At 51.3% G+C, this 20,152-nt stretch overlaps 3 long non-coding RNA genes across 3 annotated transcripts; all 3 read right to left on the reverse strand.

The window, feature by feature from the left end:
• Positions 1–3,044: 3,044 nt before the first annotated feature.
• LOC140694731 (uncharacterized) lies at positions 3,045–6,786 on the reverse strand. The gene is made up of 3 exons (XR_012070344.1): positions 6,586–6,786; positions 4,715–4,824; positions 3,045–3,319 (listed from the first exon to the last, which is right to left on the reverse strand). It is a non-coding gene; the product is annotated as an uncharacterized lncRNA (long non-coding RNA).
• A 301-nt stretch (positions 6,787–7,087) lies between these two features.
• LOC140694750 (uncharacterized) lies at positions 7,088–15,042 on the reverse strand. The gene is made up of 7 exons (XR_012070367.1): positions 14,843–15,042; positions 11,523–11,609; positions 11,029–11,188; positions 9,847–9,934; positions 7,988–8,116; positions 7,512–7,644; positions 7,088–7,118 (listed from the first exon to the last, which is right to left on the reverse strand). It is a non-coding gene; the product is annotated as an uncharacterized lncRNA (long non-coding RNA).
• A 1-nt stretch (position 15,043) lies between these two features.
• LOC140694744 (uncharacterized) lies at positions 15,044–20,101 on the reverse strand. Its single transcript, XR_012070360.1, has 4 exons — positions 19,888–20,101; positions 17,809–17,929; positions 17,345–17,543; positions 15,044–15,217 (listed from the first exon to the last, which is right to left on the reverse strand). It is a non-coding gene; the product is annotated as an uncharacterized lncRNA (long non-coding RNA).
• Positions 20,102–20,152: the final 51 nt, after the last annotated feature.

Below are 20,152 nucleotides of genomic sequence, written 5' to 3' on the forward strand. Positions count from 1 at the left end.
TTTGTGGGTGATGGGTATCTTCACTGTCTTGAGTGTGGTCATGGTTCCTTGGGGATATTCTTACGTCAAAACATATTAAGCTGTACACTTTAAACGTGTGAAAATTATTTTGCCAAGTATACCTCAAAGCTGTTTTAAGAAAAAAGGCACTTTAGTCCTGATCCACCTCAGCGCCTGATTGGAGTGACATGATCAGTCCCTCACACTGTCTGCCTAACGGGAAGGTAGAAAAGCTCTCACAGAAGATAACATGGATTTTTCATTTGCAATGTCTGCCATGTAATAAAGAATTTCTAGACATGCAACATGTCCAGACTATATGACAGATAACATGAGAATAAGGAGCATTAGACAAAGGATGCAAACCCCAGGTGATGTAGGCGTCAGAGTTACCAATAAAGGCTATAAAATACTTTTAATATATTCAAGAAAATAAGGAAATGATGGGAGAATAGATAACAGGGTAGAGACTTTCACCAGAGAAATATACTGGAATGTATTTTTAGGAAAAATCAAACTGATACTCTAGAACTGAAGCTTTCAGCTCTGGAAACAGGTAAACAGAGCTAATTAGGATCCCTTTTAAGTAAAACTTTCAGTAATTCTGGGTAAAATATAACAACAAAGTAACACAGAGCTAACTATGGAGAGAGAAGTTCCCTGATGACAATACAAAGAGGACACTTAAAGCCCAGAGTGGTCATCTTGTGAGCTGATGCCACCGCACCCTGGAGGGAAGGGGTTTTCATCTGCACATAAATAAGGATACAATGTCCATGTAGGAAAAAGTGTCCATACCAGATGTAGAAGACTCTTCCTCTATATCTATATAGTCAGAGACAGAGATGTAAAGTGGCAGCAGAGGTCACAGTGACACAGGGCCCTGGGCCAAGGAGTGTGAGCACCTCTGCAAGCTGGGAAAGGTAGGATGACGAATCCCTCCCAAGAGCCTAGGTGTGGAACTTAGCCTTGGCCACTCGTTGGTTTTAGCCCACTGACATTGACTTTGCACTACTGCACCCTAGAACAGTGAGAAGATGAATGTGTATTGCTTTAAGCCACTGAGTCTGTGGTCCTTTGTTACAACAGCAATAGGAAAGGAACTCAGGAACCAATATGAACTTGAACCACAGGCTGCCTGCTGTGCTGGCAGGGAGTCCTTTGTCTCTGATCCTGGGGGAGTGTCCTGTCCTCTGGCAGCATCCACAAACTACCTCATGCTAACTTGGCAGTTTGCAGAGGGTTAAATCTTATCCCTGCACAGTTCTTGATATTTAGTTAATAAAAATGATGGTGTCATCATGGGTATTTTTCCATCTTTTAAATACCCTTCAGTCTTCTAATAAAGCTACTTCTAATTAAGAGACCATGTAAATAGTTTTCAATCTTCATAATAAATAACTGTGGTTTTATCTGGTTACTTAAATTATGAATAATAATGTTCACATTTGTAAAAGTTATTAAAATCAACATTGTTTAATGAAAATATCATTTCTTTTCGCATGAACATGTATTAACTACAAGAAATGTTCCATGCTTTCTTCTACGATTTACTGTTAGAGCCTTAAAGAATAATATTTTCCTCAAAAGATATTACGGCAAAGGGATTTCTTTTGGTGGAACTGTTCCGGCATCAAATCTGGTGCATGTCTCAGGCCACTGGCAACATAGAGATGATAGAAATTAGGAGGCATTATAAACACAGAATCATTTTTAAAGGAATTAAAAAAACTGGATGTGTGTAAACAAAGAATCAGAGAATATTCTGGTGAAATAAATGTATTTTTCAGCTTAAGCAAGACATGGGGTGAATAAATCTGAAATGAAAAAACCACCCAGAGATTAGCAGCGAGTCATGCATGCAGTGGAACTGATCAAAACCAAGTTGTTTCCAAACCAGTGTGCAGGCTTGATGCCTTCATGAATCAAATCTGTGTGGCACCAGGCCACCTCGAATACATGTTGATGAGGTATTTATAAGCCCTTCACCATCCCAAATCAAAGCCCACGCACGAGCCACAAGACCATCACCTACACATTTGGAAAACACACAACATGGTGAATAGCACTTTTCTTGTTCAGTAGCCGGTGGCAGCGAACTGTCAGCAGACAGAGATACAGGGACACAGAGGCACCTCCCCTCAATCAGCTGATAAACTTCCGTGCATCCCTGGGGACAGGATTGTCATCAAATGCACCATGGATTGATCCTCCTCCTAGGAAAGGAACCGTAGTGCTGTCATTAGGTTTGAGCAGGGGTGGGTGGAGGATCTCAGAAGAGTTGTTTCAGCACACCAATAGAATTCTTGGCCACCGTGACCACGAAAGACAAGTCCCCTGCCATCCCGGTAGGCACTTGGGCTCCTGACAAAAGCTGGGCTCAGTAAAGGGTTGAGTAGAAGGCACAGACCTGAGGGATGCCCCAGCAATAGGCAGGAGGTAGGGCCTGGTTTATACTGCTCTGGGTGTATCCCAGACTCATCCGAATACGAAATCAGAAATTTGCAAAACAGCAGAGCTGGGGTGGATCATCTACTCCAGACTCCTCACCTTACAGTTAAAAGGGTGGCAACCCTGACAGGCAAAGCAACGTGCTAAAGGCAGAGCGTGGAAGTGGCTGTGCCAGATGAAACGCAGCGTGCAACCCCCGTTCAAGGCCGCTGACTCTGACGACGGGGCCAAGGTTTCCAATGAGGAGAATAAGACAGTGTAAATACTTTGTTCCCCCTAAAACCCCAAATGTTTTTTAAAGGCACAAAAACTCACCTTAACTAGATCTCTTCTGAGGGGGCTCTCTTCTGCTTCTTCGTCTTTCTGTCTCCATTTCCCTCTCTCAGACACAAACACATTCAGTTTTGTGAAAGGGGACGTCCTTCCATACAAAGACAGACTTCACATCTTCAGAAAGATACCTGAGAAAGCACGTTTCTCAATTCAAGTCTTTGTGTGAGTTCTGGGCAACTGGCTTATTTTCTAGAACAATCGGTAGTTACAAAATCAGGAAATCATCTTCCACAAAGGCAGAGTTCTGGTCCGTGTTGATAAAGTTGGGGATGTCACATTTCATGAGTCTGTTCGGCTCCTCCTCTGGCCACCTGCTGCATCTGATGGCTTCCTGGAGCCGAATAACACTGTAAAGGGCTATGGTAGGGATACCAGCTTTGGCCTTGTCCAAGTGGTCCACTTCATTGATGTAGCAGTGAAAGAGGGACCTAGATTCGTCATTGCACTGCCAGAGAACACCTTGGGCAGCAGCGGTCTTCCAAAGTCTGACACAAAGCTGTTGAGTCTAAATCTCTTCTCGGGAGACTCTGCATTGCTACAAAGAAAACCAAAATAAAATATCGTTCACAGTGTAGCGCGGTGACCTGAAGAATCATAGTTTTTGCCATCTACTGAGAGTAAATCCCTGCACAGAGCATGCTGACATGCACTGGAATTGAAAGACATCACTTCTGAACACATACAATTAAACCCAAGGCAAAAGTCTAAAGTGAGGGCTCATGGACCATCCTAAAAAGACATCGTTCCCTGAGAATCCTCAATATTGGTGCCTCGCACACCAGTGTTTCTCCGTGGGACACTCAGATCTCTTCATCAGGATTCGTTAAAGTGCTTCTTAAAATGCAGAATCCTGGGGTGCACACCCTCAGAGTCTCCAGAGGTAGCGACTGGTAGTCTGTATTTTCATAGCCACCAGGATAACTAAACATGCTCAGGTTTAGCACCGCAGTCTACATCGGGTCACCTGAGCATCGACAATTCTGTCTCACGGGATGGGGGGTGCCATGTGTGTCAGGGTGCTGTCCTACCCATGTGTCTCCCCTGATTCTCAGAACTGACAGTGCTGCCCCATTGGGCACGAAATACCACCGTTTCACAATGCATACGCAGGGCGCCCGACTGAAAAACAATCAGTGATAGGAGAGGGGACAAAACTCAGCTTCCTGTTACCTTGTTTCACTTACTGTGGGACGAGTGATCAATTCAAGGGTAATAAATCAGTGAATGAGTGAATAACATGACTCGCGTTAGTCCCACGAGTGCCTGGAAGAGCAAGCCTGGGCACATTGAGAACCATAACAGCCCATCTACTTAAATGTCATCCTCCACAGATCTATGTAAAGGTTACTTCCACCCAGGCAGTGACTCCAGAAGGGCAAGAATCATGTATGAACACACTCTCAAATCCAGAACAGAACCTGACAACAATTAGGCTCTGGAGTCTGTGTTTAGCGAGTGTGGAATCTCAGTGTTTCCAGCTCTTACACCTTGCCTTCCCATCCCACCACACACGATATGGCCCTTATGTCCAGTTCTCCCGGGGCTGGGGCCACGGAACCCATTTATAGGACTGGAAGAATCTGATCATTTAAACCATCCCCCAGATTATCATCAAGAGTCACCTGCATTTCAGGGATCAGTAATCCCAGAAGCTTTGCAGTTCAGGCAGCTGAGGGATTTTTATATCAGCTCTGTCTTCTACTGTGACTGCCTGGGTGACATCAGACAAGGAATTCTGAAAAGCCTGAACTTTTCCTTTCAGGAATAATCTAATTAACAAATCTCGTTGACCACTCAACAAATGTGATGTGAAGATCAATAATTTACACAGGAGTACAACATTCACTAGGTCGTGGATTTAGAATCAGAGGAAAATCATTTTAGAAAGCTTGACAGAATGTAGCTTTAATGCGAATTTAAGTATTCTTACCTTTCAGTAAATCATCTTCCCCTACTTATCACTTCACCCAAGTTTAAAAGATGTCTGAGAACAGGGATGAGTGTGTCAGCAATCTGAGACCCAATAACCTAAAATGTCACCTAGGAAAAAGAGGGGAGTAACACATTTTTAAAAAGCATGGTGAGGATGGCGGGGCCATCCCCAACCCCAGACTAAGAAGCTCTGAGTAATAGCTTTCCTGCCTGCCTGGGGCATCAGCTGATGTGAAAATCCACCCAGAAACCTCACTGTCCAGCAGCTCTTCCATAACACAGGCTACACTTTCTCAGAATTAAGAATTGCGTCCAGTAACCACTTCGCTGAAGAATAAAGACAAAGGAGAACAAGAGAGTTCTGCCCCTCCCAAGGGAGAGCCCAGACCTCGGGCTGCATGCACTGCGCCCACCTCCCTGGAGAAGAATAAACTGGAGAAGGGCGTTCTGCGAAACTGCGGCAGCAAAGGTTGAGATGGGAACAAATTGACCAGCTGGCCAGGGACAGCCCCCTCCGTCGCTGCCTTGGCGGCTGCCTCAGCCCTCTCAGCCCATCCTGCCCACCTCCGGTGGCTAAGCTGTCAGAGAAATTGCTTTGCGACCTGGAGCAACAGAGGCTGCCCTCAGGCCAATCTGCGGAAAAGATGGGAGCTAAACCCCCAGCTCCCGAGCGGCAGGCTCCATACCCCCGCCAACACCCCGACGCCCCCGCACCCTACCGCAACCCCGGGGAAATATGACCCGAAGAAGTGTGACCTGGGAACGAGGGGCAGCAGAGGCCGCCCCCACGTCAGGCCTGCAGAGAGATTGGAGCTTATCCTCCAGCTCTCCAGGGGCAGCCCCTGTCCTCTCCACCTCCTGATCTCACCGCGCCCACCTTCCAGGAGCAATCAGACCAGGTGTGGGGTGTCAGGCGAATCTTGCGCCAGAGAGGACGTCCCCAGGCCAGGTCAGGGGAGAGGAGAAGAAGTGGCCCCATTAGGCGGGGCAGCCGGCCGTCGCAACTGCCTGCCCCTCGACCACATCGGGCCCGTCTCCCAGGAGCAAGCTGACCTGGAGACGGGCATCCGGCTTCTTGGGCAGCAGAGGACGCGGATAGGTCACGGGGAAGAGGAGAGCAAATTGACAGGCTCCGCGCTGCAGGTCTTCTACCCCCGCCATCGCCACCCCCGCACCTTAAAGGCACCGCCCAGGGCGCCCCTCCCCCAGCAGGCTGAGTGGGACAGGTGCGTCTGGTGACCTGGGGCAGGAGAGGCCACTCCCACACCAGGCCATCGGGGAGACGGGAGCCAATCCACCAGCTCCCCAAGGCAGCCCCTACCCCCGCAGCAGCCACCACTCTTGCCCATGACCTCACAGTGGCCTTCTCTAGGGAGCAGGCTGACCTGGAGATGGACGTCCGACGAACTTGGGACAACAGGGACCGCCCCCAGGGCAAACCATGGGGGGAAGTGGGAGCAAATGGACAAGTTCCATGGGAAAACCTGCTGCTGCTGCCACCACCCCCAAAGTACCAAGTCCAACTCCCGGGGTCAGGCCGACTAGGATACACGCGTCTCATAACACAGGGCAACAGCGACCGCCCCCAGGACAAGACGCGGGGAAGATGGGAGCAAATGGGCCGCTCCCCCGCTGCAGGCCCCCGACCACCGCCACCCCTGCACCCTGACTACCCTGCCTCCCGCCCCCAGCAGGCAAAGTGGGACAGGGGTGTCCCGGGACCTGGAGCAGCAGAGGCCGCCTTCAGACCACGCGGTGCAGACATGGAGCTAATCCACAATCTCCTCCGGGGCAGCCTCCCTATGCCTGCAGCCACCACCTTACCAGCCCCCTGACCGCACCGCACCCATCTCCCAGGAGCAAGCTCACCTGGAGTCGGACCTCAGGCAAATCTCCGGCGGCAGACGTCGCCCCCAAGCCAGGCCGTGGGGGAGAGAAGAAATGGAGCAACTCCCTGGAACACATCCCCTGCCCCTGCCGCCTCCGCCGCCGCCTCCCAGGAGCAAGTTCATCTGGAGACCCGCGTCCCGCCTCTAGGGCAGCAGAAGCCGCCCCTGGCTCCGCCTCCGGGGAGAGCGGAGCGAATTGATCGGCTCCCCCGCGGCAGCCTCCCTCCCCCCGTGGGTCCCGCACCTTAACGGCCCCGCCCCCACTCCGCACTCAGCTAGCTGAGTGGGACAGGAGTGTCCGGCGACCTGGGGAAGAAGAGGCCGCTACCAGGCCCAGCAGCCGGGACAAGGCAGCTATTCCACCCGTTCACCAGGGGTAGACCCGCTCCGCCCCTCTGCCGCTGCCACCGCCCTCTGACCTAACCGCCCCACCTCCCAGGAGCAAGCTTACCTGGAGTGCAACATCTGGCGAATCTCCGAATCTCCGGCGGCCAAGCCCCACCCCAGGCCAGGCTGCAGGGAAGAGAAGAAATCGATCGGCTTGCCCGGGCAGCCTCCCAACCGCCACCGCCGCCGCCGCCGCCGCCGCCCAAAAGCATTGCAATAGCCTACCGGGGTCAGGCTGACTGCAAGGATGTGCACTTGCCTTCTTATCCTGGCCAGGTCCCTGAGCACCTCCCTGCATCCCTACACTCCCTGCACCTCTGCACCCCTGCTACTCTCTGCAATTCTGCATCCCTCCACCCCCACATCCCCTGAAATGCCTGCGCCCTCCACAGCCCCTGCACCCCTGTCACCAGTTACACTTTTGTGCTGCTTACACTCCTGCACCCCTGCATGTCCCACACACCACCTCTTGGGCCTTTGGCAGAGTCTCTGCTGTTAGACCAATGCACAGTGACTCACTCTTTGCCAGTATATGATGCATCAGTGGACGTCAGGGGTTGCCTGCAGGAAGGTACATGTTCCCGGTCACTAGCCTGGGCCACTAGGGTGATCTCTGTGAGGTCACCCAGGACGGGTTCAGAGATGCTGTTCTCTGGGAAGAGAGGAGTTGAAACCGGTCTTGAGGGCAGAGCTGTGCTCACCAGGCCGTCCACGCTTCATGTTTTACACAGGGCTTCGGAGAAGTGAAATGGATCCGGCCAAGTAATACCGGCCTGCTGTGAGCCCACCTCAGTCCTGGGCTCTGAGTCAGACCGACTGGCTCCCTCAATCAGGGCCCAGTTTGGGCACCTGAATGGTCCCTTTGAGGCATCCCAACAGTTCTCAGGATGAAGTCTGGCTGCTTCCACCCCATGGCCCTCCCTCCTACTGTGCTGGCCTCAGGAAGGTTCCTTATATGGGGAAGAAGGCAGCCCACACCCTACCCCACCCCTCACCTTTCTCTAAACCAGGCTGGTGCTCTCTCTGCCCCTCAGAGTCTGGGAAGCCATCCCTCTTCAGTTATGTCCCTTCTGAGATGGACTTGCTTCCACTCAATTCTAGGTGAGGATGCACCATGGAATGCACTGGGTAAGAGAACCAAAATAAATAATTTCTTCTGTGAGGTTGTCTGTTTATCTACTGGGGCTGGGCTGTGTGTAGTTTGCTACAGCTATTGGTGTGAGAGGCTAAAACAGCCTGTGTGTCCTTGTTTTCATCTCCCCGCTGTCTTTGGGTTTTCCCTAGACACTCCTGAGACATTTACTTCTGTTAGTATTATTCCTGTTATTACACACGGGCCCTACTGACATGGAGGTAAGGTGTTGGGGGAGCGGGACAGAGCAGGGCATCTGCAGTCCTGTGATTAGTTCTCATTGAGCCTGTGCCCTGAGCTGTGACCTCCGCAAGTGTGTCTCTTTCCCCCCACCCCAATTTGGGTGACACAGAAGGGATTTCCCTTCTCCCAGGTTGGTTAGGCTCTGGTAAAATAATTTCTCATTAAAAAAACAAACAAAAAACAACTTCCCCCAATGAAACAGAATGTTCTGGGTGTATTTCAATACAGTTATTTTCTCCTCTCCAGGCAGGAAGCATGAGGAGTTATCCTCTGACCTTCATTCTGAGAACAGGACACGGTCCTGGATGTAAAATACATGAAAAAGAGCATGGGGCCCCTCTGACTGGCCCCCTGGAGTAGTCACACTCTGATTTCCCCACACTGAGCCTCCTGCTGGCCTCAGGGACCTGTTAAATCTGCCTGCCCCCGGGGTTCTTACAAAAGCAGGTTCTACCTTGGGAGCTGTGACTCTCCAAGCCTGCCCGCTGTTCCCTTTGCAACCTCTCTGGGTTGGAAACAGCTTTCCCCCTCAGTCTTCTGGGATCTAAGAAGAGCAGTGGGTTTGCAGCTCCCTCAGATTTGGTGTTATTTTCAGGACAGGAGGAAGAACTTCTGAGCTCCACACGAGCTGGACCAGAGGCTGGAATCCTCCCTTCCTCTGCCACCGTGCAATCAGTGGCTGTGGTTCTAGCCGAGTTTCTGAAGATGTGGACTTAAACACACATATCCCAGCCCTCACAGGAGCACACAGTCCTATAAATCCCCCTAGTTTCCACTGGTAACTATGGAGCCGATGGGGACACGGGTTTCGGGACCACAGAGGCCTGACTGCACGACTTGCTCCATGGCCTATTTACGTGGTTGCTCCGGGCCTTGTCTGAAGTGGCTTGTTTACCACACCTGGTACGTAGGAAACACAAAATAAGTACTAGAACCTTCACTTTTTCTCCCTCCAGGGCCTTCAAACGTAGAAAGTAATAAGTGAACTCAGACAGCCTAGTCACCACAATGAGGTCCGTCCAGCCTGGCTCTCCTGAGTGATGGGCACTGACTTGCACCTTAACTCGGAACAGTAGGGGAACTGCCTTCCTCTAACTGGGCCTCTCCCCACACCAGGCACGCCCGCAGCTCAGACGGGGCCAGCTCCCCAACTGAGGTGTGTGCTGGTGGCTTCAGTGTGACCTGGCCCTGCCGGGACATGAACCTGCAGTGAGTGAGGTGGAGGGTCGGGTGGAGGGGGGTCCCTTCTGGGGTGGCAGGGGGCCCGGTAGCACCCCTCCCAGCCTGGTGCCTGGGGCTCCCTAACACCTCCTACAGCTCCTGGGTTGGCTCCGGTCCTGGCCACTCCACACACCCTCCCAGTATCTTTTCATTATGCCCCTTTTCTGCTTTTATCAGCGAGAAGTGGCTTCTGTTGCTTGTTCAGTGAAACAGTACATCGGGAAACCAGACTACTTCTAACATCAGTAAAATACCAACCTCGGTCAGCTCGCCGGGCAGACCGTGCAGCACAAAGGCCTGAACAGGGCTGTGCGAACGGCTTACGTGAAGGGTCCTCAGCATCTGTCTTCAGAGATACAGAAGCTGATGGTTCAGGTAAAACCTCAGGGTGGGATTGAGGAATCCAAAGCTGGTTGGTTTCAAAGGCTAATTGGTCAGACCAGACCCCTGAGCTGTGGTCAGAAGCCTGGCTCACTGTCACGCAGACTCAGCGCCCTAAGTGCCGGGTGGGGCCGGTGCTGTTCCCTTTGTAGGCTCTCGTTGGGGATTCAGTGTAGCCCCTTAAATACAGCAGAAATTCCAGCCCCATTAGCCCCCACCCTGAGTGTTCCATGACACAAATCCCGGGAGTGTTTAATTTTCATCTTTGTTTAGGAGGATGAAGGTGGTTCAAGAGAAGACATAAATTCACACTTAGTGACACAAGGTCACAGCCAGTACTTCCTCCACGGAGAGCTATGTGCTCCCACAGTGGTGGCTGGGGGCTCGGCAGAGACCCTCTGCTGGTCCCAGAAGGACTCGCTCCTCTGGCCACAACTCATGGGTTGGACAGCAGATCCAGACGGTGACAGAGCATCTTTCCTGGGAATTTGGAACTGACACATAGAAATCAAGTTCACTCATCTGGAGTTTGGCGGAGGGGAGGGGCGGTGGTTGGAAATCAAATGAAACCAGAGCATGAGAGACACTTAGAAGTGAAAGAGCGAGAGACAGAGAGACTGAGCTTGTGAGAGCAAATAGTCAGAAAGAAGGCAAACAATCAGGGGACAGAGGAATTCCAGCTCCTGACTGTCTAGTCTGTCCCAGCCCATCAATGACCCCGTGAGATGTTTAATAACATTCCAGTTTTGCAGATTAGGAAACAGGCTGAAAGAGGTGGGGGCTGGGTTTGGGGGCACAGTTAATTCAATTGCCACTGGACCCCACACTTCCCATTGCCTGAAGGCACCCTAATCCTCACTGGGACCCCTGTGGTCCCCTGACAGCCCAGCACCCTGATCAAAGGGACCCTGCGGGAGTGGGAACCCCTCTTGAGTGTGGAGAGTTCCCTGCCCCGAGATGCCATGCATCAGCAAGCTCCCGCTCACCCCAGCTTAACATCAGCCCAGGTGTACAGTCTCCCAACCCGCTTCCCTCCCTGCCAGGCACCCCCAACCTTACCACCGAGTGTACTGCAGGAATTCAGGCACAGGGATGCCCAAATCAACACGAGCCCACCAGCTATAGAAACAGCAGACTCCCAGCCCCACCTGGGTTGCGAGGGGACAGAAGGTGTCCTCAACTTTCATGTGTCTAAAACAATCTTCTTCAGCTGGAGGTTCTAGAGAAAAATAAAAGGTCCAAAACATAGTTCGGTGAGAAATTCCTCCAAGGACCTGACTCCAGTGTCTACAACCATGTGTACCTACCCCCGGAATTGGGGTGAAGGTGGATTATTGATCAGCACAACCCCTGGTGGCCCAGCTCCTTGGCTTGGCTGCCCAGAGGGGGCTGGGGGAATGGGTAAGGCCAGGGCACTCAGGAAAAGCACAGAGGACCTGACCTCTCCCTTCTGCACTCGTAAACCCTTCCCCAAATCTCAAGGCATTGGACAGAGATCCGCCACAATAATGAGATGCTCCCATCTCTTCACTCACTCCTGTCGGTTCACTTACATGCTGAGCATCCACTGGGTCCCAGGACAAGACACATAGAATGGCTGATGGGACAGGCTTGGTCCTTCCCCCTGGAACCTGTTCAATCTGATCAAAGAATGATCACTCATAAAGAGTTTCTCAAAATTATACAGAGACCAAAGACCAACTGCAGAGTGAACCAAATTTAAAAATATATATGAAGATCCCCCAGTCTCCCCGCCTAAGGTTAACAGCATAAAGCAAAAAATTCTTGCCTTTAATCACCAGGGAAGTTGTCACCCCCTCTCAGGTGGAAAGGAGAGTTATTCTTTGAGCACGTCACAGAAGTGCTCCATCGGATTGGACCAGGGCATCTACATTCATTCAGCAAATGTGTATAAGCTCCTACTACATACGGGAATCTCCTAACTAGACCGTTCCCAAGGCTCTCGGGCTTTATCAGTCAACAAAATAGACATGACTCCCCATCACTGGGGGCTCAGAATTTTAGCAGAGGAAACAGGCAGCATGTTGGGGTAGCAAGAGTTTGGATAAATTTTTAAAAAAGAGTGATATGAGCAAACTCGGGTGATGGCGGTGGGGTGGGAGGCAGGCAGGAGAGAATAAGGCAATCCTGGCAGATCTCACGGAGTAATGAACTTGAAGCAGAATAGATCCGGAGGAAGAAGGAAGAGCCGGAGCCAGAGGCCCCCAGAGTGAGGGGGAGAGTGTGGGCAGAGAGGCAGAGCACGCCGGGTCCTGAGGCCTTTGTGACGACTTTGGCTCCTAATGACATGGTGACCCGTTTAGTGAGTTTTGAGGGGAGGGGTGATGTAGTCCAACTTATGCTTTTGTGTTTGTGTTTTTTGGGGGGAAGTAATTTATTTATTTTAATGAATGTGCTGGTGATTGAACCCAGGATCTCAAGCATGCTAAGCATGCGCCCTACCACTGAGCAACACCCACCACCCCCAATGTATGTTTTTACAGGCTCCCTCTGACTCTGTGTGGATGAGAGATTGCAGGAAAGCAAAGATGGAAACAGAAGGCTATTGGTATCCAGGAAAGGCTGAAGGTGGCTCTTAGGAGGGCGGGGAGCAGAGAGCAGGTATTTAATTAAGACAGAATATCCAGAATTTTCTAACAAGCTGGATTTGCTGTCTGTGAGTGTAAAAGAAAGAGAGAGAAAGGACATGGTTCCAACATCTGGGCCTGGACAATGGGAGGGATGTCCTCTCCGGATGGGAAAGGGGATGGGAAAAGGTGGGGCTGAGCAGGTGGAAAGGGGCTGGTATCAGCTCAGTTCTTCAATGTCATGGTTGAGGGGTGTGTTACATATTGCCACAGAAGTGCCTAATAGGTAGAGGAATCTGTTTTCTTTTTCTTTTTAACATTTAAAAAATATAATTAAACATATTAATTGTATTATGTGAATGATTTGGGAATTTTGTTTCATGCCAAGTTATATGTTATATATAGCCAAATGGAGCATATATCAAAAAGGGGAGAAATGAGGGCTTTCACATAAACTGACTGTCCGTAACGTAGGTAAAATTTCAATAAAACCAGTCTTCAGGGCAAAAACCTCATCTCGGTGTTACATAAAAATAAATGAAAAACGACTATGTTGATGTACCATTATTTCATGTTACATAATAGCCCCAAACTAACAGTGTTTAACTATGAGGCTTGTAGAAATACTATTCGCTTTATTCACATAAATACAGAAGTGCAGAAATGTTCTAAGGTAGAATTAGCATCTTAGTGGGAATAATACATATTTGAGCATTTTACATGATATATATGTACTGATTCAAAATTTGGAAAAGTAATTTCATAGTAGAACATATGTATGAATGTGAAAGCAAGATGAATGAAAGGAAAAGAATGTGATGTGAGTCTCAGGGATAAAGGCTCAGATGGAAAGGGGAAATCAGGGAATTTTGGAGAAATCGAGAAATTGATGGCATGCCAATTTCCAAGGCTGGGTTGCTTCCACCAAAGGAATAGCAGAGAGAGAGAGGAGAGGCCCAGGAACCCACCCTGGGGAACACCCACAGTATATGTTTGGAAAAAACAGGAGACATTGGCAAAGGACCAGCCAGCAGGCCAAAAGCAGAAACAGACAGAGAGATGGGCTGGAGGTTGAGTGAAGCAGGAACACGGGGTAGGAGGGATGGAAGAGCTGGGTCAAATGCTGCCGAGGGGCCAAGCATGATGAGGAGTCAAAATTGACCACTATATTTAGCAACATGGGGTCACTGATGGCCTTGACAGGGCAGTTTCCATAGAGCGAGGGATCAGGCGAAAAGCCAGAATGGGTGTAAAAGGGGATGGCTCAAGAGAAGATGCAGACAGTGAGTTTAAACAACTCCTTAAAGATTTGCTGCAAAGACACAGGGTGGCAATTGGTGGGGGTGAATTAGGGTCAAGGAGTGCTGTTGGTTTAAGAGGATGGACGTTTATATACTGATGGTGCCAACTAGCAGGAGAACAAAATAGATGAGGCAGTGAAAGAGAGGATGGTTTTGGGAGTGACAACCCAGAGAAGATGGGAGGGATGGGGCCTCGGGGACTTTTGGAGGAACTGGCTTTCGATGCCACTTTTAATAAGCGGTGGGGCACAGAGAGTGAGGTCACAGACATCAGAAGGCGAGCGGATGTGCTGGGAGTTGCTTGTGAAATTTCTCTTCTGTTGGCTTGTTTGCTTGTTCAAAGTAGAAAACTAACCTTACCAGCTGAGGAACAAGGAGGAAGAAAGAGTTACTGGAGCCATGAGCAGAAGATAAGAAAGAGCCTTCCAGGGAGAATGGGACAGTAAAAAGGGCAGGGGGGGCGGGGGAGTGCGCTCCCAGAAAGTTACATTTTCTCTTTGACGTCCCCAAATGTGTGACGTGTTATTACCCTTCCTGCTGTCTACAAAATAAAAATTAATTATGGTTCAGAGGAAATGCTATTTCATTCTAAGAGGCTGCCTGTTTCTCAGGAATGGTCATCTTAAACTGCAAATATTACAAACAATGTTGAAAAGATGAACATGTGTACCTAAAATCCCCTATTTTCTATTAATCTGTTTACTACTCAGTTCCCCTATCAATAACACATAACAAATACTGCCATGATGGAGGTACATCGATGCTTAAAAGGAAATGAGATCTGTATCCTTTTGCTAAATTCCATGGCTTCCTTAATATGCAGTTCCACTTGGAATTTAGGAATGTCTGGTATAAGAAGTGAGAAACAGTTTGAGAAAATCCCGACTCAGAATTATACATCACAACCACATCTCACAAGTATATACAGCCGTAAAAAAGTTTAAAAGCAAAACTCCGTAACTACTCTTAAAGACCTTTGCAAACCTGGGCCTGCCAAGATGTTTCCAAACTGGAAAGGAACTCCAATCTCTTGCCTGGTACCGGACCAGAGGCTGGCCAGCCTTTTCTGTAAAAGCGAGAGAGTAAATATTTTCAGTTTTGCAGATCATTTTGTTGTAACCATGCAGGTAGGCAATAAGAAAGCTAAGAGCACTGGGAGATAGGAAACAAACGGGCATGCCCACACTCTCCCTTCCACTCAGGGCAGCTTCTCTGTGGTGGGGAGCTTTGCCACAATCACTCGCTTCTTTTTTCCATTGGTTTCTTTGTTTCCACCTTAGTGCTCGAGCTCAGAACTTCAGGTGGGCCTGGTCCTTCAGCATCCATGCAGAGAAGGCTGAGCGGGGTTGGGAACCCCACCTGATGGAGAAGAGAGATTACTGGGAGGGACATTGTGGAGGCCACCATGACACGAGACAATCACACCTTCCGGGGTGAAAGGGAACGAAGACAAGGGAAGGACACAGTAGTGGGACCCCTAGGTCGCCTGCCAGGCTTGTTCTCCCTCCACGGCAACCATGGGGGCCTGGGGGGTGTTGGGCTTCAGCTACGGTGATTAGGATGAAGGGACTCAATATAAAGGACCCTCCAACTCCTCACTAGGTTCCAAACGCAGCCCCTCTAATTCCACCCTCTGAGTTTCTGGAACTCTGCTGGAAGAATACATGAGCAGGCCAGAACCAGAGCCCAAGCCAAACATGACAGGGGCTCGTGGGGCTGTAACCCCATGCTCAGTGGTCGGGGACTCCTTGCAAATCTGCAGAAATCCCTGTTCCTCCTCATTCCTGGGAGAAACCCCAGATCTCCTCCTGCTCTGTCTGTTCTTCTCTTGAGGCTATTGTCCTGGAGGGATGCTGAGTCCTTGAACCTGGTCCTCCAAACGTACATAAGCAGCCTGTTCAATAAAACAAATTATGCACTTTTTCACATTTGCCAGTTTTTTGATTCCAGAAAGGCTGTGGGTCTCATTCTCACAGTCTCCTGTGCCCCCACCACATGGTGGCCCTCTGCTCATGTAAACACGATTTCCCACAACTGCACCCTGCCTCCCAGCTTGTCAGAGGGGAGTGTCCCACAAAGACACAGGTGTTTGTGAGGATCCTGTCCCCCAGCAGAAAGCCTGCTCCTGGAGCCACGGACAGGGATCTGGCCTCCTAAGCCGCTCAGCTCTAATTCAAAGCCTAAAGTGGGGGCCCCGAACATTGCTGAATGACTTTCTGAATCACCTGGACTGGAGGGGACTGATTTTCTTTCCAGGAATGGAGGTAGCGCAGCCTCCATTTTCAGGGCTGACCTTGACGATGGATCTAGTTCCCCCGACTGCACCGCAGGAAGGAGTGGCCCTTCCATCCCACAGGTTGGAGACCCAACCCAAGGGAGTACTGAAGCAGTGCATTGCTGCCAGGTCCAGCATCCCTGCAGAGTGGCCTCTGCCCTTGAATGACCCCCTTCCCAGGGCCTTTCTTGCCCGGACACCACCACACCCCAGGCTGTGCCAGAGCTCTGGGGCTCTGCGTGTCCAGGGCACACAGGTGGCACCTGAGCCAGGTGTCCCCTGGGCCTCAAGGGAGAGAGGTCTGCTTCTGCATCAGGGGAAGGTGACCCCACAAGGCTGGCAGGACACTCTCAATATGGACCTCCAGGAGCCCTGGGAGCAGTTTCCCTGCAGGTGTTAAGAGCCATCATCAGGAGGGCAGGCCCCTCTTTGTGCAGACCATCCAGCAGTGCTGGGCCCACGTGCTGACCTCAGAAATCTACATGCCCCCAGGATACCCCAGGCAACCTCACAACTTCGTCACTTGGTGACCTGGGTACCACGAGCTCCTTGGCCATCCCATGAGGGTGGTCCTTGCAGGCATGGTCTCCAGGTTCTCCCGTTGAGAAATCCCCCTGGGTTTCTGTGGTCACAGAGCAGACACCAGAAGATTCTAGTCCTGCAGTGACCCCCACAGCAGTCAGCTCCCCTGTGCATGTCCAGGGACAAATGACAGCAATTTATTGCCAGGTACCGTGATGAACAAGGGGGTGGGATTCCATACTAAGTTCAGGATCCTGGTAACTCACTCTGCACCCCAAAAAGCTTCCATGAGAAATGTGTGTATTGGGATGTCTGTGCCCCTAGAAGAGCTGTTCCTGAGGGTTCCTGGGACCCTCCAGCCCCTCTCAAGGTTCTCAGATCCTGGGTCTAAATTTCTATCTGCCTCTTTTGGTGTACGGCCACCTGTGTCTCGTGGTCATGGGTCACTTTATTGCATGACTTGGCATGTTCTTAGTGCTCGTCCTCCACCCCTGCACTAGACTCCCAAGATGTTCCCACTGACCCTTGGCTCCCTGGGTGGCTCAGGGGGCCCTAAGTCTGCACCCTTCACTCTCCTCCTCTACCCCCACCTCTGGGGCCACCCCTAGGTGGACTTGGAGGGGTTTGTAAATGAGTCTTACACAAGGACATGTCTGGACAAAGCAGGACCCCACCCCCGGAAAACTCACCTGCTCCCTTCTCAGAAGAGGACCCCACAGCCCCACATTGCCTCCCAGGGGTCTACTCAGGACACAGTCCCCCAGTTCTGGGCAAGGTGTCTCCCTGGAATCCTTGCTTCCAGGAAGAGTCTCTCTGTCCTTCTTCAGAGTTTAGAGGTGTTCCCATGTCCCTGACCACCAAGATGCCCAGCACAGTCCCTTCAGTGACCTGGAGAGACAAGTAACTTATGTGGCCACAGGTCTCACAGGACACACCTGCTGGGACCCCAGGCTAAAGGGCTGTCCTTCTGCCTTCTCAGGTGTGGCTCCCGTGGTAACTTTTTGCAGGGGGCCCAAACGGGGAGTGTGGCCCAAAGCAGTTCATGGGGCTCTCTGGGCAGGGAAGACTTGGGCCAGGTGGCCTTGCCTGGTTTCCCTGCTGGGCCACTCTGAAAAGCCCCGCTCCTCTGGCTGTGGCTGGAGGCCCCTCAAACCTCAGGGCGGGGCTCTTTCTCTCAGCCTCCACTGACTCCAAAGCCACGCTGGTGCTGGCGAGGGGAAAGAGCTTTCTTGCCTTCTTTTGGCCAAGTTGCCACAGGTGGATGCTGCGGGGAGCTGGAGAGAGAGGTAGCACTTGCTCAGATGTGAGTGGTTAAGCAATTTGACACCCTGTCAACTAGCCTTAAACATTGGAATGAGGTCTTTCCCGGTAAAGCTGGAAGTTACTTTCAGTAACTTGTCTAAAGATTTCTTTTTTTTTTCCACTTAAAGACTCATAAAACCTCTCCCAGGTCATTCCTGGTATGGACCATTATCCAGGGATCAATCAGGAAATGCAGGAGAAGAGGGGTGGGGGTGGAGGAGAGGGGAGGTTAGATCAGAGCCCACGGAGAGGAGATGCCCCTCCCAGGAGCCTCACACTGGGCAGTGGCTTCTGGCATCCAGCTCTCCTGTTCTCAGGCCCATTCCATCTGCGGGGTTTTCCAAAAACATAATGGTGGAAGGGCCATGGAGGACACCTAGAACTTCCAGAATAGACAGGGGGAGCAGAGTTACCATGCTGGCCCTGGGTTTGGAGACAGACCTGCAGTGGAGACCACAGGCTTCTGAGAAGCCAGTTTCGAAATAAAGGCAGTATGCACTGGAATACCCGGCTCGAGAGAGTGCTTCATCATAGACATGTAATTTACATAGTTCTCACCACTAAATTCTGTGTTCCCAACACGCTACATGAATGACGGCTTCAACACACATTCATTTCTGAGATGTGAAAAAGTGTAGAGCCGCTCTTTCATCCTGCATAATGGGCATGGCTACACTTAAGAACACTTACCAAGATTTCTCAGCAAGAGCCAATTTCGAAATAAAGGCAGTTTGTGCAGGAAAACCCTGTTGGAGTGAGGGCTTCCCCATACACATGTAAGTTATAGAGTTCCCCTCACCATGAAACGCTGTTCCCAACATGCTACATGCATGAAGGCTTCGACACACATTCAGTTCTAAGATGTAAGCATGTGGAGAGCCGCTCTTTCATTCAGCACAAAAGGCATGGTTACACCCAGGAAGATTTACCCAGATTTCTCAGCTGCTTCCTTCAGCCAGATTCAAAATAAAGGCAGTTTGTGCTGGGAAAGCCTGTTGGAGCGTGTTCAGAGCTGTTTCGGGCTCTGTCCCAGCTGGAGGGTGCAAAGCCCAACCTCCAGAAAGAGGGACCAGGACCCCACCCGCTAGGTGGTGTTGCCTTTGTAGGGGAACAGTGATCTTTGGGTAAGATATATTGCGGCTCTCTCTAAAAACTGCTTTGACTTAAGTTTGCATCCTAGTCACCAGTTCCAGGACAACAGAAAAGGCATACCCTACATCCCTTTGCACTCAACTCTTCCCAAAAGAGCAAATATTTGTCCATGAAAATACCAGCTGCTCTTCTAAGGCCCACTAAATACCCAGCAGTGTGGGCGGTGCACTCTTGATCAGGGACAGGTGGAGAGGGAACAGCGGTCCTCCAGCAGGCTTGGCCTGGTGTGGCAGCTGCGCTGTGGGTGCGTGGTGGGGAGGGAATGCAGGGAATCCTGTTTGAGGGGCCTCTGTGCACGCCTGCATTATAGTCTGAGGTTTCATACAAAGGCTCCAGGCATCCTAACTGGTCAGATACAGCCCCCACCCTTGGGCTGGAACCACCAGGAGATAAGTACCTGTAACAGGGACGGTGCCTGGTGTGGGGAGAGGTCATGGGACACTCCGGGGGCAGGGGCGGTGGTGATGGGGAAGGCAGGGGATGCAGTGAAGGGTGGAGGGAGCAGGGTCCTTTGCTTGGGGGTGCGAGTTCTTTGGGAGACCACAGGGAATGGCACACATCATCCCCACCCTATACCCCAAATTCCTAGCCCCGCCAACACAGGGGCTGCTCTGCACCCTCTCAACGTGGCTCTCCTGTAAGACCGCACCCAACCAGGCATCTGGCACCCTGCCCTACCTCCCCTCTTGGGACAGATCCCATCTTCTTGGAAACTGCCTAGCAGCGCGTATTCAAGGCCGGCAGCCGGCCTGGCGGATCTGCACTTCAGGTGCCCTACCTGGCCAGACGTGCCTGCCTGGGCTCAGTCCTCTATCTTGCCCACAGGTAGCCTGGGTCCACTTCCGGTGCAAGCGGAGGCCGCGGAGCCCAGGCTGAGCCCCGCACACAGACAGGTGAGGGTGCCCCCGCCCCGCTGCCCCGCCGCCGCGCCCACTGTTGGCAGCATTGCCCCAGCCTCCGGCCGGTGCCACCTGCAGCTGAGGACCTCCGCGCAGCCCCGCCCGCCCCGGCCCCGCCCAGCTGCCCCATAAGCCTCCCCCCAC

This window comes from Vicugna pacos, unplaced genomic scaffold, assembly GCF_048564905.1.
Source record: "Vicugna pacos unplaced genomic scaffold, VicPac4 scaffold_103, whole genome shotgun sequence".
In the NCBI taxonomy this organism is placed as follows: domain Eukaryota; kingdom Metazoa; phylum Chordata; class Mammalia; order Artiodactyla; family Camelidae; genus Vicugna; species Vicugna pacos.